Consider the following 26,793-nt stretch of genomic DNA (forward strand, 5'->3'; position numbering starts at 1 on the left):
GGGTATTACTAAAAGTGCTCTTATAAATATTTTGGTGTATAAAGGGGCTTTTCTTATATATCCATGGGGTAGAAGCCTAGTAATGGAATCTCTAAGTCAAATGCATATGGGCATTTTAGTCACTTTATTTGCATCATTCCAAATTGCTTTTGAAGATGGTTGTACTAATTTGCAACTCCACCAACCATGCACTAATGTGTCCATTTTTTCAAATTCCTCCAACATTGACTGGTTTCATTTTTGGTCATTTTTCTCAATTTGCTGAGTGTGAGATGAAAACTCAGGGCTGTTATATGTAGCAGGTGGCACAGTTAATAGATCCTTTGACTTGGAGCCAAGAAGTCCTGAGTTAAAATTTGGTCTTTGACCATAGGAAAAATCACTTAATATCTCTCTACCTTAGTTTCCTCATCTGTAAAATGGGAACAATAACAGAATCTACCTCCTAGGATCATTGTAAAGGACAAAATGAGATAATTTAAAGGTTTTTTTTGAAGCTAACTGAACATGTATTTGTTAAATGCTTACTATGTGTCAGCCCCATGCTAAGTACCTTGGTATACATCTGTATTGTTATTGTATTTTTGCTTAATGAGAAGATCTTTCCCATCCATTAATAGGCCCCTGTGACCTACCTGAGTCCTATGGAAGCCTGAGTCACATAAGTGTGGTAGGTGGAGTTTGCCAATCATGTGGAACAAGAAGGGGTAGAGGAGGAAGGGTGGAGCACAGCTAAGAGGAAATTAGTGAGAGTAGTTAGAGCTGAGGGGGAGAGAGAGAAGGAGAAAAAGAAAGAGAAAGAGAGAGGAAGCAGGCAGTGAGCTGTGAGTGTTTATGGGAACATCTTAGCAGGGGGAAGATTTGGGTATGGTGGTATCCCCTACATTGTTATTGGATATAGATTTCTTTGTTGCTATGATAGATTTAGCTTTCTGGAGTGTGAATAAATGTTTTGGTTCTGTCTTCCATGTGGAAAGTCTGTTAACTGTGTGTTTCAGAATTATGTTGGCATATTCATAGCCATGTGGCATTATCACATAGGCACTGTGAATATCTGTTTGCCTAAAACATCTAAACTATAGTCTTCCTGACTCCAGACCTAGCTTCTTTCCACTGTACTGCCTATCTGCCTTAAAGTGTGATATTAATACTAACTTATTATTGTTTGATTTGCATTTCTCTAATTAGTGGTTTGGAGTATTCTTTCTTATGGTTGTTAGCACTTTGCAGTTTTTCTTTTGAGAATAGTTTATTCATATCCTTTGACCACTAGACAGTTGGGGAATGGTTTTTGGCCATATATATGTATACATACACCTGAATATATAACACATATGTATGTATATACACATATGGATAGAAAGAGAGATCACATCCATCCATGTATGTATGTATATGTGTGTACCTATTCATGTGTGTATGTAGGCAGCTGGTGGTGCAGCGGATAGAGCACTGGCCTACATTTCAGAAGATCTGAATATAAATCTGGCCTTAGACACTTACTAGCTGTGTGACCCTGGGCAAGTCACTTAACTCCAATTTGCCTCAGTTCTTCATCTGTAAAATAGGGACACACTAGAGAAGGAAAAGTGAAACCACTACAGTATCTTTGGTAAGAAAACCCCATTCATGGGGTCATGTAGAGTCTAACATGACTGAACAACAATAGCAAACAAAAAAAATTTGTGTATATTATATATATACCTTCATATATATATATATATAATATATACACACATGCACATAGAATATGTTAATTGTTCATGTATCTTGGGAACCAAACCTTCATCAGAGAAATCTGATATCAAGATTTCTCTCTCCCTCAACTGTTTCCCTTCTTGTGCTGAATGCATTAGTTGTTTGAGTAGATTGACAAAGTTTTCTAAGGAAAGGTTGTTCCCTAGTTCTTTGAAATGTCTCTGTGATTCACTCTTTCTTTTGTATTTTTTTTTACCTCTAATTAATTACCTCTTCCCTGAATTATTTCATGGGCTCCCAATCCATCATGTTTTCTCCACATTCATCCCTTTCCAATTCATTGGAAGCATGGTGAAGCAGTGGAAGGAGCAGCTGGGCCTGGGTCCGAGGATGGGTCTCCCACTTACTGTCTCTGTGGCCGTGGATGAGTCCCTTAATGGATTTTAGTTTCCTTGTGTGTAACATATGGAAGTTGTACCAAATGTTCTCTGAGGTCTGAGGACTTTTCATGGTCTAGATTTATGGTCCTGTTATGACACATAAATACAATCTTCATGTGAACATTCCTAAAACACCACTTGCTACTGAAAAGCAGAGCTGGTGCCAAGGAAGGGACTGTACTCTCTTCTGCCACCCTAGGCCCAGAGGCCAGGGAGCCCCTGGAAGGATCCTGATAGAGTTAGTGCCAATTGTCTCTAATACCTCCCCTCTTCCTTAGCAGGGCACCTTCCTGCCCTCAGCCTTACCACCAATCCTGCTCTCTTTTTACCTCTTACATCTCTCTATCCCTGTCTCAGTTGCTGTAGAATCATTCATTCCTCCCCACTTTTCCATACTTCTTGTTCTTCCCACAGTGTCTTACACTATTATAGGTGGCAGTATGTTTAGTAATGTAGTGAAATGTGGGAGTCATATATCTGATAGAGGTTTGATTTGAAATATATATGGGGTATGAATATACATTTATATGAACAAGATCCAGGTTCCTATAGATAAGTGGTCAAAGGATGGATGAATAATTTTCAAAAGAATTAATGCAAGTTATCAATAATCCCATATAAGAATGTTGCAAAGCAAAATTTCCAAAAATAAATTAATTTTCAAAAGAAATTAAAATGAAAACAAGTCTTAGGTTGTTAAATCTCCATTTTGTGTGGTTTGTGCTTCAATCTTGAAGAGTATCATGATATCATGACTTACAATTGAATTGGATTTAAGGGAGGGAGAGCTGTGGAAAGTGACCAGTCTCACTTTTTCCTTCAGAGCTATCTGGGTCCAGTGGCCAGACATAGATCAGGATGAGAGGAGATGGCCCAGGATGCAGAGGGAGACTATTTTGCACATAGGAAAACAGTGGATTAGATAGATTAAGAGATTTGTCTTGGTTATACCTATTAAGTCAGAGATGGAATTTTTGCCAGTGCTGTTTCATTTCTAAATAGATTAGCCTTTCCCCCTCCTTCCTTTCCCAACCCTTTTTTCTTCTCATTTTTTTAAATTTAAAAATAAAACAAGTTTTCCTATAACATAATAGAAAAAAAGATTATGGCCTATGAAACTGCAAATCTATTATGTGCAACTTGTTATTCCTTATAAATATATAATAATCATGGAACTTTTCTTTTTTTCTTCCTCCTCCTCCCTCCCCCCATCCTAGAGTTGGCTACCCTTCACACAAATATTTGTATGTATAACACATATGCCATATATTACATATGAGATACATGTAATACTTGTATATGTGTAAAGCCATTCTACACATACTTCTATTTGTCAGTCCTTTCTCTGAATGCAGACAGCATGGGATAGCATCTTCCTTCAAAGATCCTTTATACCTAATTCGAGTATTTATGATAGTCAAAATGACTTAGTCACTCAAAGTTGTCCTTCAAAGAATATTGTAGTTACTGTAGACAGTGTTCTCTTGGTTCTGCTCCTTTCACTCTTCCTTTTTTATGCAAGTCTGTCCATGTTTTTCTGAAATCATCAAGCTCATCATTTCTCAGAGCACAGTAGTATCACCACCACAATCACATACCACAACTTGTTTAGCTATTCCCCAACTTCAGGCAAGCCTTTAACTTCTCAGACTCAAGGTCACTGTAGCCATTTGCTGCTGTAAACCGTATGTGTACTCTTTTTCACTGATTTACCTTCCTATTTCTTGGCCAGTATCACATAATTTTGATTATTACTACCTTATAATATATTGTATGTTATTGATTATAGTTTATTGGATTAGAACTTATAAAGCCCTAGATAGAAGCCTTTCCGCATTTTATACAAACTGCACATAATAGTAGTATTGAGGCATAGGGGTTCTTAATATCGTAAGGAAGACAGATGGGTAAAATGGTTTTGCAAAATAGAATGGTGGCAGACATTTTGATTACTGCCCAAGGTAATACCTGTACCGGGATACAAACCTCCGGCTGTGTCCTTATCCTTAATGAATCCACTAATACCACCAAATTACTGCAACCAAATCAATGCCCTAGAACCACCACCTTATGAGGAGTGGGGAGCCAGTATCCTCAAGGCTATATGGGACCTTCCGGGGCCTTAGTTGCTGCCTTTTTGACTTAAGTCCAAGTTTTATAGAACAAGTCTGTTTTTTAAGGGGATTTGCTCTATGAAATTTGAATTAAGACAAAGGGCCAAACCTGAGGACCTAGAGGACCACATGTGGCCTGGAGGCCACAGATTCCCCAGCCCTGCTCCAAATTCTTTCATTTCCTCCATAGGCATAAAAGGGAAGCAAATTGTAACAATTGTCATAATTTCCCTATTGGTTATATTATTTACTTGGCTTATTCTTATATTGCTGCTGAGGATTATGTCTTTAATGTAAGTCAGTGTAGGGGTCCTCTGTTATCTTCATGCTAACAAAACCACTTGTGCACCCTTTGGGGAACTTTGTAGAATATTATGTCTGAAAGAATGTCTGAGCAGGTCAGGAGAGGCGGAGTGTTTGGTGGTAGACAGGCCAGGACCAAGACCTTGAGTCTCACAGAGAATGTAAACTACCTAAAGTAAAGGTGATCCAAATTCCCCATGGAGACACTTGCAAATGACTCTGGGCCATCCCCAACCCTGAACTTTTTTTTTTGTTTCTTTGTGATATCTGACAAGCAAGGATCCTCCTCTCCTCACTCATTGTGGCTCGCCAGCCTCCCGGCTGCCCGCTCCCAGAAATTCCTCTGGCTCCCAGCAGTTCTTGGTCCTGGCAGTTCTGGCTGGCTCTCAGAAGTCCTCAGCAGCTCTCAGAAGCAATTCTACCTCTCCAGCTTGGGCTTTTCCCTATATATGGTATTAGCTCCTCCCTGTTCTTCCCCTTCTGTTCCATCAGCATGTTCATGCCACTGTGGGATTTACAAGTTCTGGATCTTAATACCTGAAACAATCATGAACTTGAAACAAGGTGCTAAGTATCTGTTTGCCTGCCAATACAAGGGGCCTGGAAAATCTTTACATGCCATTACCATTACAAGAACCGCCACCAATCTGCCTGGCCCCCTCTGGTTGGACTGACCAGCACTCAAATGTCCCACTCCTTACTGACATAAGAAAGCCCTACAGACTAGCTGGGGATGCCCAGGGTGGTGCAGTGAATAGAACCCTCACCTGAGGTCAGGAAGACTCTTCTTGAGTTTGAATCTCCCCTCAGACTGTTAATATTATGTGACCCAGGACAAGTTGTTTGATGAGGTTTGAGGGATTCAGCACCCCCCCCCAAAGACTGGAGTACAGGAGAGGGTTGTCTGGAATGAATTCATGGACTCAAGCATTCTTCAAGTCTAGGTGGCAAAGGTTTATCATTATTCAGACAGAGTTCCTTAGGGAACTTGAATTCCTTAAGGAACTTGCAACTTAACAAGAATGATGCCAAAGCTCCTATAGGAAAGGCTATTTAGGTGATAACTTAAAACCTTTGTCACAGGGGTCATTCATTAGTGAAAAGCAAGGGAAGGAGTTTCTAGGGGTGTGTTTTTGGTCTGTTAGGTCTCTAGTAAGATAGCTTTGAGAGTTTATGACTATAGACAGCTTAGCCTCTGGATTAAATATGAGAACTTTGGGGATCAATACATGATAATTGTGTGGTGACAAGATTGTCATGTTTTTACACGAGAATTTCTTCAGAGGTCAGCTGGTTCTAGTGATGGGGAAAGGTAGTTTGTCCTCCTGGGCCCACTCATGAGTTATTGCTAGGCATAGTGTCTTTGGGCTGAGGAGGAAACTTTCAGGAATAGTGTTTTTTAGGCTAGGGGGAAATGTGATTTTGAAATTGGGTTCCAAGAACAAGCACCCAAACACCCCATCACCTTTACCCTGTTTACTTCAGTTTCCCTCATCTGTCAAATGAGCTGGAGAAGGAATTGGCAAACCACTCTATTATCTTTACCATGAAAACCCCAATGGGGCCAAGAAGAGTCTGCCAGGACTGAAATATGATTGAAGAACAACAAGGTCAGCCCTTGGGTTTAGGAAAACCACCTTGGCAAACGTGGAAACTAGACTGGAGTGATGAGAGGCTTGATACAGGGAAAAGTACCTGAGGAAACTACTAAGGAAGTCCAGACAAGAGGTGATGAGGGCCTGAACTGGAGGAATAGTGGTGTAATTGGAGAAAAAAGGTAAGGTAAATGCGGTAGAGATCAGTCCCTCGACATGAACTTTTCATTCCACCCTTCTTGACTTTGTCCTTTCTATTATCCCTCCTTTCTCTAATCTTTAGTCTTTCCTTCTCTATTGGCTCTTTCCCTGCTACAAAAGAAGGTAGTCAAGTCTCCTAAATTTTAAAAACAAATAAACAAATGAAAAAACAAACTCCATTGATCATGACGTAGATAGGCTAAATGGTATTTTCTGATGTGTTTCCTCCATTCCTTGGTGAAACTCCTAGAAAAAAGTCCTCTATGGCCAATGCCTCCACTTCTCTCATTCTCCTCTCACGGCTCTGGATCTGACTTCTGACCTCATCCTGCATCTAAAACTGCTCCTGTCAGTCAGTCAGTCCACAAGCATTTATGAAGGGCTTGCTATGTGCCAGGTGCTGTGCTGAGCCCTGGGGTTACAAAGAAAGGCAAGGAGATGGTCCTTGGCCTAGAAGAGCTCATCTCCTAATAAAAGAGACAAAATGGAAATGCCAGTCTATAATGAGGGACTATTCAGTGATCCCAATTGCTAAGTGTGCTGAGTGTTGCTAATGTAATTCCCCATAGGAAAGAGGCTATGCTAGGGAGCCTGCTTCTGGAAGTGCCAAAAGGGAATGTAATGAAAGCACACTGGAGACATTTTGGGGCATTTGTAAATATCCTGCAACTGCATCTGGTCAAGTAACCATGAAGGCCTTTGGTTGGCTGTGTTTGGCCTCCTTTCTTCTCTCTTGGTTGAAGCTTTCTCTTGGTGTGACCCCTTTACTGATGACATCTGATGAAAGGCAATTGTGTAAAGGGAGAGGCCTCTGGCTTTTCCCCTTATGAGGCCCAGAGATGGCCTTGAGAGAAGAGGCCTCAGTTCTTTGCTTCCTTGGTATTTGTTCTTTCCTTGTAAGGGAAGGGATTAGAGGTGACAACTCTGTGAGTTTCAACACATAAGGAGACTGAGCCATTTTGGAGTTTGGGAGTTGAGTCAGTCTTTCAGATGGCAATAAGGAACAACTTTCAGGATCTTTGTGACCCAGCCAGCATTAGATGAATTTGGATGTGAACTTGGTGGGACTAATGCTGTGAAGAAATTATTCTGATTCTGAGTCCACTCTTGCCAGAGATTAATAATATTGAGGTGAGTGTGACCCAAAGGTGTATGGGGGAAATATTTATACTTTTTTACTTCCTACATCTTTGAAGTAATTATCTTTCTGTAAAACCTAATTGATGTTAGGTGGTTAAAAAATAGTGAGGCAGTAGTGAACTGTTAGTTAACAGAGTGAGGGGAAAGAAAACCCGGCAGCCCATAGAAGCCCAAGGGATCATAGCCTTTAGCCTTGAGACATCCCCTCTAGGACCCTAAGGAGTCGATGTACATAGTCTGGCTCTGGGATAGTGATCCAGGAGGTACTCTGTGTATCAACTTATCAGCTACATAGTATAGAAATGAAAGGTAATATCAGAGGGTAGTCTGTAGAAGTAGGGAATGTGTCTTGCAGAAGTTGGTGTTTAATCTGAGTTCTGAAGGAGGTCAGAGAAGCAAGGAGGTAAAGGTTAAGGGGGAAAGCATTCCAGGCATGGGAGATGAACACCTGAAATAGAACAAAGTCAGGGGGAGCTTTGTGTACAAAGAACCACAAGGCCAATGGCCCTGGATCATCCAGTATTCAGAGGGGAGTAAAGCACAAGAAGACTAGAAAGGCATGTGAAAGTCATCAGATGCCAGAGAGAAAGTGATATGTAACTCTGGTAGCAATAGAAACCACTGCAGCTTACTGAGCAGGGGGAAGGCATAGGCAGACTTGCACTGTAGGAGAATCCCTTTGGCAGCTGTGTGTAGGATGGACTGGAGGAATGAGAAAGACTGGAGGCTGAGTGACCAACTTGAAGGCTCTGGCCATGGTCTAGGCATGATGTGATGAAGGCCTGCACCAAGGTGGTGGCTGTGTGAGGGGGAAATGGGAGACTAAGTGAGACTGAGCAAAGAAATAACTTATTGTGAGTCATAGAGCTAGCACATTGGTCATTTAGCCTATTCCCCTCATTTTAGGAAACAGGACTAGGAAGGTTGTGACTTGCCTACGGTCACATAAAGCCAACCTAGGATCTGAACTCTGGTCCCTTGACACCAAATCCAACATTTTTTTCTTCTCTCCAATGTGGTGTTATTGGGATTCTTCCCAGAGAAAGTAAAATAATTTATCCAAGAAAGATTTATTGAACATTAGGCATTTGCAAGTCACTATGCTAGGTGCTGTGTGTGTGTAATAAAAGGATGAAGAAGATAAGATCCCTGACTTCACAAAGCTTCTACAGGATACAAGGCAAATACAGAAATGACTATAACACAATGTAATTTGTAATGGGTGTGTAGGCTTGATATATACGTGTGTTGGGTGCTTATCCAACTCTCACTTACTCTGACAAGTGGAGTTCCTCAGAGTAAAGCTGGCTATGTCTTTCCTTCAGGGTTCTAGGCTTACCCCCTGAAGGGGCTATAGGGCTGTTGACTTTAGAATGATTTCCCGTGAGCCCTCACCAGTGTGCTTCTCACTATGAATATTAGTTGTTATTAATTAGTCTGCCAGGCTCAATTAGCTTTTAGAAAAGGATTTTTATAAAGTTTGTATGATAAGAACAGTTGGCACATCCCTCTCCCTAGATATCTGTGGAGTACTCTCCCACAAATACTTACTGCGTTCATGGGATAGTTCTTTCAAGCATAGAGAGCGCATGCAACAAAGAGGTAACTCACAACTCCTGCAAATACTTATGCTATATTCCTCATGATGGTTCTCTTAGGTGTGTGTGTGAGCTCCCCCCCCCCCTTTTTCTTCTTTTCTATTTAAAGAATTGGCATGGAGTCTGTCCTTGGCTCCCAGTTTAGACATTGCCATCAGCTGTTCCAGGGACCCTGCTAGGATGATGATAGGAAGATGAAAAGTAATGAGAAAATGGGAAATCTAAAATCCTTCAGCTTCAAAGGATCCTTCTTTGATCAAGAAGGCAGGTATACCTAGGCTAAGGCCAAAGGTCTCCCCAAAGTAATTGCTCCTCAGAAATGCTTCTCTATTTTCTATGTTGCTAGAACTTCAATCTTGATTTTAACTAGCTCTGTCATCTTATACAGTTTCCATAGGATGTGACCAAGTGCCACCACCAATCCAAACAGTTTTTCTATCACACCTAGGGAGTACCTAGGCTTTGTTCACCCTTAGTCGATAATTAAGATATATTCTCATCTGATCAATATAACAGGGCTGAGCTTCTTCACACTGTTTTGAATGAAGTAGGATAGTTTGGTTCATTTGCTGCCCCTTCCTTGCCCCAATTACCTTTGCCATAACTGAATAGTGAGCCAGCAGGAGTAGCTAGGTAGCACAGAGGGTAGAATGTCCTGTCTAAAGTCGGAGGGATTCATCTTTCAGAGTTCAAATCCAGCCTCAAACACTAGCTTTGTGACCCCAGCAAGGGATTTATACCCTGTTCACCTAATATCCACTTCTCTAAAATGAGATAGAGAAAGAAATGGCAAATCACTCTAGTATCTTTGCCAAGAAAACCCTAAATGGGGTCACAAGGAGTTGGATTTGACCATGATTGAACAACAAAACAGCAAGAAGTAAAAAAAGGCAGTATGTATCATAGCTTGTGAGAGCTTCCATCCTGACAGGTAAGTGCAAAGCACTGTGGTGAGGACTAGTATAGGTTTCCTACTATCATGAAGACAGTAGCTTAATAATGGAAGACTGCTAGGAAGAAGTCATGGAAGTCAGTGCTGTGATTTTGACTCCTGCCCAGAGACACAGAGATCTGTAAGGTGACTGCAGGGAAGATCTAGGGGAGTAACACAGGGAGATAGACAGAATTTATGCAATCGTTATCTAGCCATAAAATATAATTTATTGACTTGGGCACATAAAAAACACCCTGTGACAGAAAGTCAGAAGGTAAATCACGTATAAAATGGCAGGTTTGTGTCTCTGAGGACAGGGGTGGGGAACCTGTGGCCTACAGGCCACAGGTGGCCCTCTAGGTTCTCAAGTGTGGCCCTTCAATGAATCCAAACTTCAAAGAAGGAGATTTGTTCACATTCCACTCCATCTCATTTCTTTGGGAAGATTGCCTTCAATGATTCCCTCTTTCTCACACCTTTTTAAAAATATTTATTTATTTTTCGTTTTTAAAATGCAGTTCCACAAGCTTTTGAATTTTGAATTTCTGCCCCCCCATTCTCTCCTCCCCCTCCCCAAGACATGCACTCTGATATAGGCCCTACTTATACATTCATATTTTCACATTAGTCATGATGTAAAGAAGAATTGGAAGTAATGGGAGGAACCACGAGAAAGAAGAAACAAGACAAAAACAAAACAAAAGAAAAAGAGAGGAAGTAGTATGCTTCCATCTGCATTGAGACTCCAAAGTTCTTTCTCTGGATGCAGATAGCATTTTCCATTGTTAGTCTTTTGGAATTGTCTTAGATCCTTGCATTGCTGAGAAAGCCTAAGTCTGTCAAGGTCAGTCATTACACAATGTGGCTATTCCCTGGTACAATGTTCGCCTGGTTCTGTTCATTTCACTCAGCATCACACAGAAGAATAGTATTCCATTACATTCATATATCACAACTTGTTCAGCCATTCCCCAATTGATGGGTATCCCTCAATTTCCAATTCTTTGCCACCACAAAAAGAGATGCTATAAACATTTTTGTATATGTGGGTCCTTTTCTTGTGTATACGATCTCTTCTTTATGCAGACCTAGAAATGTTATTGCTGGGTAAAAGTGTATGCACAATTTCATAGCCCTTTGGGTATAGCTCCAAATTGCTCTCCAGAATGGTTGGATCAAAACAACCAGGACATTTAAAGACAAAAAGATAAAAAGGAAAAGAAGAAAAGAATAAGTGTAACTGAGCAACACGTTGAAAAAAAAACCTGACAATATGTGAAATGTACAATACTTGTGGACCTCCTATCTCTGCAAAGGGGTGGGGTGGGGTGTCTTTTCCTCCTTCCTTTTAAACCAGGCTTGTTGCTTGTAATTTTGCTACATTCACTTTTGATTGTTTTGGTGGTTGTTAATTATTTACATTGTTGTTTCATAGACTTTTTTCTTTCGTATTTCTGATATATTATTTCATATATATAAAATACATTTCATGTATTTTTTTCTGTTTTACTTCACACTAATCAATTCTTGTAGATCTTTCTCTAATTCTTTGTATTCAGCACACTTTACTTTCTTACAGCACAATTAAAATATTCTAATATATTTATGTATAATACTTTGTTCAGCCATTTCACCTCTGTCGGAGTCTTTGATACTGGAGTGGTTTGCCATTTTCTTATATTACAGAAGAGGAAACTGAGGCAAAGAGGATTGAATGACTTGACCAGAGCCATATAACTAGTAAGGGTCTGAGGCCAAAGTTGAACTAGGGAAGATGAGTCTTCCTGATTCCAGGCCTGTCACTCAATCCAATGTGCCACCTAGCTGACCCTTAGCGACGGCAGAAGCAGCAACCACCACCATAATTTGTTTAACCACTCCCCTATCAATGATTATTTACCTTCCTTCCACTTTTTTGGGGGGTAGGGGCAGGGTATTACTAAAAGTATTTCCATGAATAGTCTGGTGTTTATAGGGACTTTTCTTAAACATGGAGTAGAACCCTAGTAATGGAATCTCTGGGTCAAATGCATATGGGTATTTTAGTCACTTTATTTGCATAATTTCCAAGTGCTTTCCAAAATGGTTATATTAATTTGCAACTCCACCAACCATGCACTAATGGATCCATTTTCTTAAATTCCTCCAACAATGACTAGTCCCATTTTTGGTCGTTTTTTCTCAATTTGCTGAATGTGAAGTGAAACCTCAGTGTTGTGATATGCAGCTGGTGGCATAGTGGATAGATCCATGGACTTGCAGCCAAGAAGTCCTGAGTTAAAATCTGGCCTTGGGTCATGGAAAAAATTACTTAACTTCTCTCTACCTTAGTTTCCTCATCTGTAAAATAGGAACAATAACAGCATTTACTTCCCATAATTTATCATTATGCCAATATTGCAGACAGAGCTCCTTAGGGAACTTGCAATTTAACAGGTATGATGCTAAAGCTTATAAAGGAAAAGTAGTGGATTGTCTGGCAAATATGGTAATTAGGTGATAACTTAAAACCTTTATCACAGGAGTCATTCATTACTGGAAACCAGGGGAAGGACTTTCTAGGGGGTGTATTTTTGGTCTCTTAGGTCTCTAGCAAGATAGCTTTGAGTGTTGATGAATATAGCTTGGCCTCTGGATTAAATATGAGAACTTTGGGAATCAATACATGATAATTCTGTGGTGACAAGACTGTCCTCTTTTTACTTAAAAATTTCTTCACAGGTCACCTTGTTGTAGTGATGGAGAAAGGTAGTTTGTCCTCCTGAGGCCCACTCAAGAGTTATTGCTAGGCTTAGTGTCTTTGGGCTGAGAAGGAAACTTTCAGGAATAATGTTTTGAGGCTAGGGAGAAATTTGATTTTGAAATTGGGGTCAGAGCACAAGCACCCAAGCACCCCATCACCTTTCCTCTGTTTACCTCAGTTTCCCTCATCTGTCAAATGAGATGGAGAAGGAAATGGCAAACCACTCTATTATCTTTACCATGAAAACCCCAATGGGGCCATGAAGAGTCTGCCAGGACTGAAATATGACTGAAGAAAAACAACAAGGTCAGCACTGGGATTTAGGAAAATTACTTTGGCAAGTGTGGATGATAGATTGATACAGGGAAATGTACTTTGGGAAACTACTAAGGAAGTCTAGACAAGAGGTGATGAGGGCCTGAACTGGAGGAATAGTGGTGTAATTGGAGAAAAAGGTGATGCAAATGCTGTAGATATATGACAAGATTTGGCAAATGATTGAATAGTTTTGATGAGTGAGAGTAATAAATGGAGGAGGACATCCAGATTGTCACTTGGGTGACTAGAATGGTGATGGTCTTTTGACAGTAATAGAAAATAGGAAAAGAATGGATTTTGGGGGAAAGATAGCAGATACCTGAGGCTTAGATCAAAGGTTTTACCCTAAGACTTTAGTCTCCTAGATAACAAAATCTTATCAAATTATCTATTCTGTGCTACTTCCAGGATATAACAGACTATAAGGTAATGATAAGAAAACTGGAGTCCCCTTGCTTTGTCTCTTTTGCTCCATAAAAGTCTTGTCCTAAGAATCAGTAAATGGAGCTCATTGTTCTTCCTTGAACTACCCACATGGCCTGGTCATTTGTTATTCACGTTTCTGAATCATACTAAGTGCTAGACACTGAGCAGCCCACAACAAGTGGCACCCACACAGGGCACAAAGGAACCTCAAAGGAAGGTCCACAGAGCAGATGGCCCTTACAAGCAGAATGAGCTCCAAAAATCACAAGCTACAGGGTAATGGAAATTTTTTCAATGAATTTTTAGTCATTCTATTCCACCCGGCTGATATAGGGATTTTTAAGCTTTCTATCACCAATGGTCAAATGCATAGGGTACAATTCAAAGATCAGGAACAGTATTTTCAAGTATTAAAGAAAGTAGTGAAAGAAAGAGGGTTTGTTATTGTGAAGGAAAAGTTAGCGCAATCTTATTTAGTGTGTTTCAAGCATTGTAGCCCTGGGTTTCCAAAGTGTGGTGTAATAGAATGGGAAACAGAAGGGAAACAGATAACTAGAAACTAGGAAAAGAAGGAACGCAGCATTTCCCAATTTCTGCTTTTTTTTCTTTGGAATATACTAAATATATGTTTTACATCAGATATGAAAGTGCCAAAGGTGGCACAAACAATTAAGTGTAATTCAGCTGTCTTTACACAGTATTTATAGCAAGTCAAAAAAGTATACAAGAAATATCAGGATAAAAATTAGAAAAAATAAATTATTTGCATGAAAAATGTGAACAGAAGTTTTAAGGTTCAAGGGTCTCCTTTCCTCCAATCCAACTCTGTCCAAGTTTGATTGTGGGAAAGGCTTTTAAAAAATTTATCAAAATAATAAAAAGTAAAAAGGGATTTCCCCCTCTCAGATTAAAGAGGCAGACTAGTAAACATTTAACCATTCTCCTGCCTCATCTAAAAGAGGAAGTGTTGTGTATCAGGATGCAACCGAAGATTAATTTCATTTGGCACTAAGGCAAAATTACAACATATAAAGATCTCTAAAACTTTAGGAGTAAAAGATTTTAACTCTAGTATAGTCTGGAGATTGGTGCCACTGGCATTTGTCCAGCTTCTCCACACTGTAACTGGATGTTAAAAGCCTTTTGCTTTCTTAAAAAAAAAAAAAAATTAGACATCACTGAAGTTCACAGTACAGGCTAAATTAGCTGAAAACTTTCTTTAAAAGTCTCTGTTCACTAGAGGAGAGAGTGCTGAATGATAATTAGGATATTTAAATCACCCTCCTCAATCTTGATAAAGGGAGGATGAATGATAACAGGCTCTACAAACAGCAGCCCTGTGGCAGAGCATGCTGACCACACTTATTAGGCAACCTGAATCCACAATTCAGACTTTGAAACTCTGAAAAGGGGAGAAAAAAAACTCTGCAACTTTGAAAAGAGGAGTAAAAAGCCTAAATTCTATATCAATAAATTTTGCATGTGATGATTTGGAAATTCAACTAATATCATAATGTCATTGTGTTAATGTGATCTTCCTGAGTTATGGTACAATTCTATTATATAGTAAAGATTGGATAAATCATTGTTAGCCAGGAATATTGTTAGATAAAATAAAACTTTTATCTGATTTTTGTTGAAACTAAAAAGATAGAGGAAAGAAATTTGTGTAGAAACAGTCATGTTACTTTATCAGTTCTGCTAAACCCTGTTTTATAATGTTAATATCTACCATATAGAAAACTGGGTAGTTACAAATTTACCTGTAGTTACAAAAGGAGGCTACAGGCCCTCCCCCCTCGAATCTAGAGGGCACCTCAATTCAATTTTATTAACTTCTTTCATCCTAGATCAGATTAGGAAAAGAGAGTTCCACCTTTCCCCTACACTTGCAAACTTACCTTCCCCCACTAGGCAAAGGAAGGAGGGGAAAGGGACCTCAGTTACTGTGGGGGCCTGGCTGTTAAAAGTTCTGAGCCCCTACTTAACCTCAACTGCTCTCCAAAAAGAACAAAAAAAAGTTCTGAGCCCTGCCACTGATAAGAAACCAATAGTTGTCTGTACTGGATAAGACAATCCATACTTTTTATCAATGATTTTATATGATCAAGAATACAATTGACTTGATCTGAAGTTTAATGTTTTTGCTACAGTTAAAATAATTTGGCTGTCACTTATGGAACTGGTAAAATTGACTATTTTAGTGTCTCAATGCTAAAACCCAGAATCGTTAATTGATTACTGTATGTGGAAAAGAGGAAACTAAGTAAAAATTTCATTACATTCCTGCTGCATATATGAAATTTATAAAAGCAGGAACATGACTTTCAGCCCCTGGTCTATATCATTTCTTCTTATTTTTTAATAATGTCAAGACCCCTGGAAACTATCTCTATAGGAAAAATCATCAGACAAGGTAAGGAACTTGTTTTAGTAATGCAATTCTTAAATAATGAACTTGCTAAAAAATTGCAAAAGATTAATAAGGATTGGCTATTACACCAGGATAAGTTAAATTTGAGAAAGAAAAATATTAAATGATATCCCTTATGTGTTAAAAGACCTAGTAGATCTTTATTGTTTTTAACAGCTACATGAGAATAAAATTAACTGTAATTAGCTCTAAGCTGTGATTGGTAAAAATTGCTGTTTAAGATAAAAAGTATTTAAGATCATATTCACATATCCCTACTCTTTTTCTTCTTAGACCTGATTCCTATGATCAGACTAAGTAATCAGTAAAAGATACGAACTCTTTTTATGTTAGCTTATTGGAAAATTTAATATTTTTAATTTAAGATTAGAAAATGTACAGAAATTTATACAAACTACTTAAAAATCACCTGAAGCTATTCCCATTGATTAAAGGAGTTTTGGAACTAATAGCTTTTAAAAGACATGGTGATCAGCTTTTAATTGTTTGAGATTCAATTAATATATTTTTTTCTTCTCTCCTTTGGCTAAAACATTTTGTGATACCTAAATTAGTTTTGTTAAGTAATAAGTCAGGAAAATAGAGAATGCTCACTGACCTCTGATAATCATTTAAAATCTTATTTTGGCTAAAATCTGAATTAATCAAACAGACTGCTCTGCCTCATTTTACAAAAAAAAAGCTCTTTCTATGTCATCCACTACAGAGCCCAGATAAGGCTGGGAATAGGATTTAAAACAGGCATCAAGAGAATACCTCTCCTTATGTTAACAAATCCTACTTTATAGCCCCTAAGGACAAGACCCTCAATTCCAGGCACTAACTTGAGTAATGGGACATTTTCTTATCTTAAAATTCTCTGGGCATATACTATGTTATGGATTGTTAATGGTAAAGAAAACATAGATATTCTGGACCATAATTTCAATCAACACTTTGTCAGCTTTCTTGTTTTATTGTATTTACCATTTATCCAATTAAGAAAATTCCTTTCTCGTACAATGATTGAACTATTATGGGGATCACAAATTTGTGTAACTCCAGCCACCCTTAATCGGGATGGTTTTAAAATGTACTTAAGCTCTCTCATACTTTTGTTTGTCAGTCAGGACTCTAGTCCAGTACTCCATGTACAAGTAGTAAAGCTAGCAATAAATATTTCAAGACACTCAGGTTAGTTTATGGTAAAATTTAGTTGTAACCCCCTACAATTATTTAGGACATAAAATGAGAGATAAAATTATTGAGCCTCAAAAATATAGTAATTCAAAGAGATAATATTAACTTTAAATCATTTTCAAAAATTATTATGAGATATAAATTGGGTAAAGAACACATCAGCTCACTCACTTATTTAATACCCTAAAGGGAGCCCCAAACCTCCATTTTCCTTGAACCTTAACAAAATAAGCAGAACAACTTAAAATCATTGAAAATGCCATTCAGCAGTGCCAAGTCTGTAAGGCAGATAGTAATAGCCCCATAGAAATCAGTGTACTGAGGACTACTACTCCACAAAGATCGGGTTCTGTGAGCAATTATCGATCTTGCCAAAAGAATGATTCAGATGCTGAAGCTCAAGGAAGATCCTCAGATGTTTCCTTTACCTCATCAGTGACTTCACTTGACTCTTCTACAGTTGACAACCCCAAGGCCAGGAAGTCACACAATAGAATTTTTTGAGATGTGTGCATATCTTATTAAAATTCTTGCACAGTAAAAAAAAATTTCCCTTTGGGGCCATATATAGGCAACAAAATATCTTAAGAGTGTATTTATCTTCCTCATCAAAGCCAAAAAACCAGTGTTACCTACCCTCAATTAGTAGCTATGTTAATGTATAAGGCTATTCTAGGTATGACAACAACTTCAGGATCCCTCCCTGTACATATTCAGTAACCTTATGTTAAAGCCCAAATTGAAATGCTAATCTAAGGAGACCCTTCCTGGCAGATCCTATTGACTGTATATCAAGGAACTAGGGATAATACAAACAAACACCCAATTTCACATTTATTTTCCACTCAACAATGAGTCATTCCCCAAATAACATCTTTTTCTCCTCTTACAAGCAGATAAGGCCTTTTACTGAGGCCTAAAGTAAACAGAGAGCTAACAGAAGTTATTTCTACTCCTTCTCATCTACCTATATGTCTTTTTAAGGAACAATTTCAATCCCTTCACGTTTTTATGGAGAGTAAATATTATTTTCATACTGTAAGGAACATTGAGACAGATTTCAATAATCAAAAGTTATATCCATTTTTTTTTCAGTTGCAACAAGTGGTTAGAGGTGGAGAAGGTCCTTGTTGAATTTATTGTGTTTACTCTCATACATCTTTGCCTGAGCCCATTCAACAAGGCAATGCTTTAGCTGATAAATTAACAATACAAACTTACCCAACACTTAGTCCTTTATCTCTACATTCAAAATTCAAGGATGTTAATAAGTAATTTCATATTTACTTGAGAACAAGCCAGGCAAATAGTTAAATCATGCACAAAATGCCTTCCTCACATACCTTCTTTCACTTCCACCTCTATTAATCCTGAAAGTTTAAAACCTAATAATCTTTGGCAAAAGGATGTCAATACTTTAGAAACTTACAATATATCCATGTGACAGGTGAACACTTTTTTCTCACATACTGTTGTTTTGGTGACAATCTTTGGATAATCTTTGCTGTTTAAAGCTAAATAAGAATTTAGAATATCAACTGCCAAATATTTACATTCATAAGAATTTGCACATACTGATATTTGGAGTGAGACAAGTATTATCAAGCACAGATTAAATTTGTGATCTACACAATTAGAACATGAAAGTTGAGTTTTCTTGAATCTAAAACTTAAATTTATATTTTGAGTCATATTTCAACATTACAGTTCTTTTTAGGTTGAAGATGAACAATTTATCATAACTATGACTCACATACCTATTTAAGATGAATGAGAAATGGGAAAGTATGTTACTAGAGGCCTCTAGTTTAATTTTTATTGTTGCCATTTCTTCAAGAATTGACTTTTTTAGAATGATATTTTCCCCTGATATAAGATACTATGTAATCATGTATTTAAATAATGGAGAGTCCTCTCCCTGTTACATCCTACAGAAACAAAAAGGCAACAGCCAATGACTGTATTTCCATTCAAAAAATTTAAAACTTAAAAACATTTTAATCATTTTCTGTAACTCTGGAACCTCCCATTCATTTAACTTAATAAGGCCACATTATATGGACAGAGCAAAAATATTGTCCTTCAATTTTATATGATTACTCCTGTAACTACACTTTAGTAAGGAAAAGCATTGTTTTTTCACTCCAATGCCATTGTTCTTCATTTCTTAGGTACTCCTAAACAAACAAAAACTGATAATGCCCTTGCCTACACTGGCAAATCATTTTTATCTTTCTGTGAAACCTATTGACAAAAATGATAAGGGGATTTGGATTTGGACCTATATATCACAAGGGCAATTAGCCTTACATACCCTAAAAAATTTTAAGCATCATTAAAAATGGGTACACACCAGCAGAATAACAATTTGAAAAAGTACATATTCCCAAATAAAGTAATGGAAAAGACTTGCCCCTTAATTATGTAGAGGTGAGGTTATGCTTATATATTTTTAGACACTGATGAACAACCCCTGAAGATGCTGACACAGAATGTCCAGGAGTGTTCCACCAGATGCAGAAACAGAGAAGAGGATCAGAGGATCCCTCACAAGGACAACCCAAGAGGAAATGACTTGGAGTCCCACCTTTTCACAAAATGATACAGCCTTCTAATGGAACATTACACAATGACAGACTTCAGAGGAGCCTGCACTTCAAGAAATATCTGATTTTCTAATAAGAACAGACTTTTGGACTTTTGAAATCACAGGGCTAATTGCCTCCCTCTTAATGTCAGCTACTGTATCTTCTATTTTAAGTGGGATACAAACTGATCTATTTGTGAATGAATTTGCAAGGAATGTTACTTTGCCTTTGAAAACTCAAGACTAGAATCTTTCTCCAATGTAATTGTGGATATACCTATCTATGTATGAACTTTTAGTTGCATCGATTTTACTTTTGCTCTATGTATATCTAGTAGAGAGCTTGTTGAATAATCTTTATTTTGCTTTTTTCCAACTAATTTCACTTATGCTTAGTATCAAACATCAAAGGTATATGCATTCCATCAAATTTCTGATGTCTTATAAAAGGGGGAAAAAGGTTTGTCAGATTTCTTGTTACCAAATCCACTGCCCTAACATTGTTAATGGTTTCAACTGCTGTGTTTTTGATCCAAACTGCACAACAGGTTAATGAATTTTCACAAAATGTTTCTGTAGCCTTTAAGACACAACATGAGATAGATGTATAAGATCAATTTATTACAACAATTAATATTATGCTTATATATGAGTTAAAAGCCTTAAAAACTCAACTGTTACTTAGATGTGATTATAAATACACATATATTTATAGCTTATATAGTTGCTCTCATCCCAATAACACATGCACCAGAATCAGAGCCAGCTTATTGGGAGCGTGGCATAATTTTAATATCACCTTGGAAAAAAAAGCATTCAATCAAATTATTAAGATATTGAACATAGTGAGATCCCTGGGATTGACCAAGTAGGAGTTACAAAAACAATTACTGATACATTGAAAAAATCTCTATGCATCTACTTTCCATATTAATCATTATAATAGTCTGTTGTATATTTGGACCTTGCATTATATGAATTAAAACATGCACTATGAAGACTTTAGGCACTGAATTACATGCCTATAAATTTCTCCTTAAAAAGGGGGGAAATTATGTGGGGAACCAAAGGCCTGGTTCAGGACTCAGATATTAAATCCTAATAGTGGACTTTAAAACAAGAATCTCTTTGAGATGTGACTTTTTTGTTAAGTTAGCTCCTAAGTTCTTTGTTATGTGTTACTCTTATAAGGATGTTACTTGAGTTCTGAGATCAATAAGCTATACCCCAAGATTTTACTTATTAAGGGCTAAAATATTTGATACAGCACTCAGGTATCTTTGGGCGGTCAGCTCTAAACTTGATGTCTTTTGAGGATTGCAGCTTTGGCTTTGAAGTTTGCTCTCAGTTGTATCCAGTTATGACTGTGACTGCATTAACAGATACCTGAGGCATAGATCAAAGGTTTTACCCTAAGACTTTAGTCTCCTAGATAACAAATCCTTATCAAATTATCTATTCTGTGCTACTTCCAGGATAAAACAGACTATAAGGTAATGATAAGAAAACTGGAGTCCCCTTCCTTAGTCTCTTTTGCTCTATAAAAACCTCATACTAAGAATCAATAAACGGAGTTCATCGTTCTTCCTTGAACTACCCACATGGCCTGGTCATTTCTTATTCACGTCTCTGAATCATGCTAAGTGCTGGACACTGAGCAGCCCACGACACCTACTCATGCCAGGGGCCTTCATTTTATTTGACTTCTTTTATGACAACTGATGACATTATGGTTCTTGGGGAACCCTTGTTAATTAGAATGAAAATACTTCATCTTTATAGAGTTCTACCTCTTTATGTTTTTCTTTATCCCCCTATTTGTATTACAATATTTCTATGTAGTTCTAGGTTTTTAAAACATTATTAGACATTCTTGGAATGGTTTTCTCTTGTTGGATTATACCCAGATTTTTCTATATAATTCTTAGTTGTAAGCCTATATATTTTGCCTTCTAAATATTGTATTCCATCTTCTCTGCTTTTTTTTAGTGGTAGCTGCTAAATATTGTGTAATCTTGACTATGATTCTTTGGGGCCTAAATTCATTTTTTAATTTATTTATTCATTTGTTTATATTCATTCATTCATTTGTTTGTTTATTTATTTGAATTCATTCTTTTTGCTTGCTTCCAGTACTTTTTCTTTTACCTAGAAGCTCTGCATTTTGGCTATGACATTGCTGGTGGTATTCATATTAGGAGTTTTTTCCCTGAGAGATGACCAGTGGAATATTTCTATTTTCACCTTGCTCTCTTTGTAAGAAATCTGGGCAGATTTTCCCCCCATGATTTTTAAAGACATGGCTCACAGTAATGTTTTTGTTTTCTTGTGCTTTCCAGGTAGTTTAATGATTCTTAAATCATATCCACTTGATATATTTTTCAGATCAGTTGCCTTTAGTATGAAATACCTTATATTTTCTTCTATTTTAAAAAATCTCTTGATTTTATTTTAATATTTCTTCTTGTCTCATGGTGTCATTAATGTCTACTTGGTCCATTTTAATTTTCAGGGTGTTTGTTACTTAAATAAGGTTTTTGTACTTCTATGTCAAAGTATTGCTTCTCTTTTCAAGGCTCTCTTTCATAGCTCTCCTTTCTTTTCCAGTTATTTCTTCTATGACTCTCATTTCATTTATAATTTAAAAAAACACTTTTAAAGAAGCCTTGCATCTTCTTTTTAGAAATTCTAGAAATTGCTCTTGTGGGCAAGCTGTGTTTTTCTTTTTTTTTTTTTTTTTAAGCAATCGGGGTTAAGTTACTTGCTCAAGGTTACAGGGACAGTTATTTCTGGGTGTGGTGCTGAGTATCTGAGCTGGGATTTGATCCAGGTCATCCCGACACTGGAGCTGGTGCTCTTACTCACTGAGCCACCTGGCCGTCCCTAAACAATTGGGGTTAAGTAACTTGCTCAAGGTTACACGGCCAGGTGTTTCTAGGTGGGTGCTAAGTGTCTGAGCCCGGGATTCGATGTCCAGGTTGTCCTGACACTGGAGCTGGTGCTCTTACTCGCTGTGCTACCTGGCCACCCAAAGCTGTGTTTTTCTTTTGGGATTTGCTTTTAAGTGTTTTAGAAATATTCTTCTCCTCCAGGTGTCTTGGGCATCTATGTATCTATGTATCTATGTATCTATGTATCTATGTATCTATGTATCTATCTATCTATCTATCTATCTATCTGTCTGTCTGTCTGTCTGTCTGTCTGTCTATCTGTCTGTCTATCTATCTATCTCTATCTCTATATATTTTTTGTTTACTTATTCGTCCCGTGATCTGCTCTGGGCAACCCTGCATTTTCAATCTAGCTGAGAATCTTTGCGACGGAATCTGTGACTTTAAGCTTCTCTGAGATATTCCCTTAGAATGTTATCCTGCTCAGGGTACTCAGTATATGATGAATGCTGGGGGACGTCATATTAGTGGCCTTACTTGGAGCTCTGAACACTGAGTATAAGTTCAAACCCTCTCTGGGAGATCCCTGTACTGCTAGTATTGGTCTTGAATTGAGTCAAGTCTCAGTCTGTGATCAGCTCCAAGTGTCTCCATGTTTCTGACCTAGCTGCTAGTTCTAGGTACTGAGTAGAATTTCCTGGCCCATCTAGGAGATCTCAACTTGTGGATCTTAGTCCAGGGCTGAATCTATAGTCATCTGTGGCCTACCTCTGAGTTCTGGGCACAGAATCTGTGATTCCACAGTTCCCACCCTGGCCACAAATTCTGTTGAATTTGTGATTTTGTGCTGGTAAGATGACTGCCCTGTGGTTTCCCCTTTGATTTCCCATTCAGTCTAGCATTCTTATTAGATCCTTGTGGGAATACTTGTGGGGAGAGCTGTGCTATGCTGCCTCCTCCTACTCCACCATCTTGCTTCAGTTCTTGACTTGGCCTAGTTTCACAATTTGGCTTCAAGCAGGCAATGCCAAAGACTTTATAATCTTAGTGATTTTTTGAGAATGGGTAGGGATGAGAACTTTCACCACTGTCTCAGCACAGCCACCTTCTGTCTTTCTTCAGGTTATACTGATATTTCCAGACATTACCACAGGAGCATTGCCAATAGGATTAGACTTCCAAGGAGGAGCCAACGACTACATGTTCTCATGTTATCTCCTATAGTCAAAGTACGAAGAATAATAAGTCAGAATCACCTGGGCTTGATCTGTCTCTAGGAAAGGGGATTGAGAACTGGGGTGGGGATGGGAGTAGGGTGAAGGGAACATGTGCGATGGGAACTAGCAGGTGTAATAGGAATGGGAAGATCTTCCCTGCCCCTTAATAGACCTAGGGGGAAGTCTCAAGAGCTCCCCTGCTGTGAAGATAAACTCTGCACCCAGATAGACTGAATGTGGTCATATGGAGCCTGTGGTGAGAGGGGTTTGCTGAGGAGAAGCAGAAAACACAGGAAACTGGTCAGAGCTGACCAGAAAGTTGGAGTCAGTTGGGGACAGAGAAGCTCAGGCAAGGAGAGAATTTTGTGAGTAAATACAGGTCTCATATTGGTTTGTGGGAAGGCTGAAGGATGCTGTGGCTCTCAGCATTATTATGGCTTCTGAATATCTTTGGTAATATGATGACATCAGCTTACTGTTTTTGGGATCCAGTTTTCTGGTGTCTGAATAAATCCTTCAGCTATATCCTTTATCTGGAGAGTCTGGCACATTTTGCCACCAAATGTCATGCAAGAGTTATAGTTGTGGGCGCTATGAATATGGCATTGGTGCTACAGCAGGGAACAAGGAAGGGGCTGGCAGAGATTATAATCTCAGTAGAATATCCAGGACATTGGGAAGTAAAGAATAGAGAAAGAGGGCAAAGAAGGAAAAGGGGCCAGGTAGATTGAAGAGAGGGCAGAGAAAAAGAGGTGAGGAGCAGATAAGGTATAGATTAAATATCAGAATAGGCTGGATCTACAATGTCCCCTAATGGTTAATTAGCATCTGTATTTCTCCCTCAATTTCTTCCCAGGAAGCCTCCCTTCTCCCTGAGGTCCTTCATTCTCCTTCCTTTAGTGCAAACTTCCCTCACTCCCAAACCCATCTCCTCTTTAGTCTATCAGAATCAGAGCTCTCAGTAGAAAAGGACAGGGTCTTTTCTTCTCATTCTGGAGTCCATAAGATAGAGAAATTTGCCCACAGGACTGGGGTAGGATTGAGTGACTGATTAGCTCAATGAGTTTGACTTCTTTCCAGGGAAGGTCAAGCTGCCTTTCAGTCAGTCCCTTTCATTCATTGAACTCTTGACAAGAGAACCAAACCAAGAGATAGAGGGGAAGAGTTGTTCCTGCCCCTCCCTCCCCTTAAGTGGGTGAACTTGAGAAAATCCCTCCAGATTCAGTTTTCTACCCTCCATCTTCTTGCAATGTACAGCAGCTCTATCTCTTCCTTCCTTTCCAAAGGGCAAAGTTGGAAGGGAGGCATGTTTTGGAAAGCTCTGAATGTGACAGAATTGAAGGAAGTTGTTAATAGCTGGGTGTAGGGTAGGTTGGATTACAACTGGGGGGAGATTACCTACCAGACACAGTAAGCATGAATTTCTGTGTGATTATATTTCCTGAGACTGACTTGATTTGTGCTTCATAGCGCCCAGTGTCTTCAGAGGTAAGATTTGTAATCTTCAGAGTTTTCACACCCTCTAAAGACAGCCTTCCTTTGTATTTCTCCTGGGCGTTGATCCAGGTTGGCATGCTTTCCCTTGGCCAGGTTTTAAGTAGTTGTAGTTGTACATTCTCAGTCAAAAAATTCCATTCAATCACTCGAGTCTTTCTTGCAAAATCTTTCTCTACATGGAACACAGCAGACTCTCCTTGGGTCTTTTGCAGAAAGGATTCATTCTCCGCTGAGGCATAGTTATCTGTGACAGGATGGAAAGAAGACTCATCAGGGTATAGAAAAAGTGACCCCCTCACTTACCTGGGACAGATCAGGGAATCACAAATGTGGAAAGGACCTCAAGAAGCCCACCTGCTTAGCCCAAAGGCATCTCAGTCATGTGTAAAATGGAACTCATTGACTCCCCCTCTAAACCTGACCCTTCTCCAGTCTTCAGTCATTTTGGGAGTTGAATCATGCTCCTGGTCGCCCAGGTCTGTAGCTTTAGTTCAGCTTTAAATTTTCTCCCCTGCTCTCCATATTCAATTAGATGCCAAATATTATCTCTGCATCTTTATAGCACCTGTTGTATGTAGCCCATTCTTTCTACTCACAGGGCTATTACCCTAGGTCAGATCCTTACCATCTCTTGCTGAAATTTTATAATACTTTCCTAATTCATCTCCCTGGGCCCATTCTTTCTCTCTTCTCCAATTCATTCTCTAGTTGCCAAAGCAAGGCAGAGCCCTGACAATTACTCTCCCTTGCTCAAAAGCCTTCATGGGGTGGAGGGGCAGTACCTCTAGGATGAATATACAAACTCCGGAGCCTCCACAATCTGCTTCTTTTCCAGCTTTCTCATGTTCTTTTTTTTGTGTATTGTTCATTCCACTCAAGCTTGATTATTAGTTACCCCCAAATTCTGCACACCATTTCCCCTTTTCGTGTCTTCACATTTGGTTTGTGTGGCTGGAACACACACCCTGCTCACCTGCTTCTATCTGAATCCTTACCTTTCAAGGGGAAAATAGTTTTTGGGAAGGTCTGAAGGTGGGAGAGTGGAAGGAAGCTTTTGAAAGTGTACAAGTATGTGAGAACAGGGTGGGGTCCTAAAGGGGGCAAAGACTGTTACCAAAGACTGTTAAGTTGAAGTTTTAAATATGTTTGTGTCCTGAGGTTGATAGGATGTTAGATTAATAACATCCACTGTCTTTAGAGATCACATTCACTAATATAAGGGACCCATCACTAGCAACAGTCAGCCTCCCCTCATATTCCTTCTGGGAATTGTTCCATGTTGGTCTGCTCTACCGTGGCAAGACAGTGAGTAGTTGTTGATTTTTAGATTTGACATTCCCCTTAATTATTCTGGTGTCATTTCCTATTTTTTGGTCGAGTTGGAACAGAACATCGTCTCCATGGGTCTCCAGACCTCCCTCCTGCTGTTGCGGGTCCCTCTATGAGATCCATTTGCAAGTCAGGAGTCTTGGATTCAG

At 38.7% G+C, this 26,793-nt stretch overlaps 1 long non-coding RNA gene across 7 annotated transcripts in view; it reads right to left on the reverse strand.

The window, feature by feature from the left end:
- LOC138141960 (uncharacterized) overlaps positions 1 to 26,793 on the reverse strand; it is a 124,651-nt gene that overhangs the window by 92,281 nt on the left and 5,577 nt on the right. For 2 of the 7 annotated variants that reach the window (XR_011163316.1, XR_011163314.1), the window contains 2 exons: positions 25,221 to 25,559; positions 20,862 to 23,819 (listed from right to left, as the gene is read on the reverse strand). The exons of 4 other annotated variants lie outside the window; for them this stretch is intronic. This is a non-coding gene — a long non-coding RNA (uncharacterized lncRNA). Of the gene's footprint in view, positions 1 to 20,861; positions 23,820 to 25,220; positions 25,560 to 26,793 lie in introns of those variants that run through there. One more of the 7 variants, XR_011163317.1, reaches the window with a different exon arrangement.

This window comes from Petaurus breviceps, unplaced genomic scaffold, assembly GCF_028583685.1.
Source record: "Petaurus breviceps papuanus isolate PSGF00001 unplaced genomic scaffold, PetGlider_PUasm1.0 90510, whole genome shotgun sequence".
Lineage (NCBI taxonomy): Eukaryota > Metazoa > Chordata > Mammalia > Diprotodontia > Petauridae > Petaurus > Petaurus breviceps.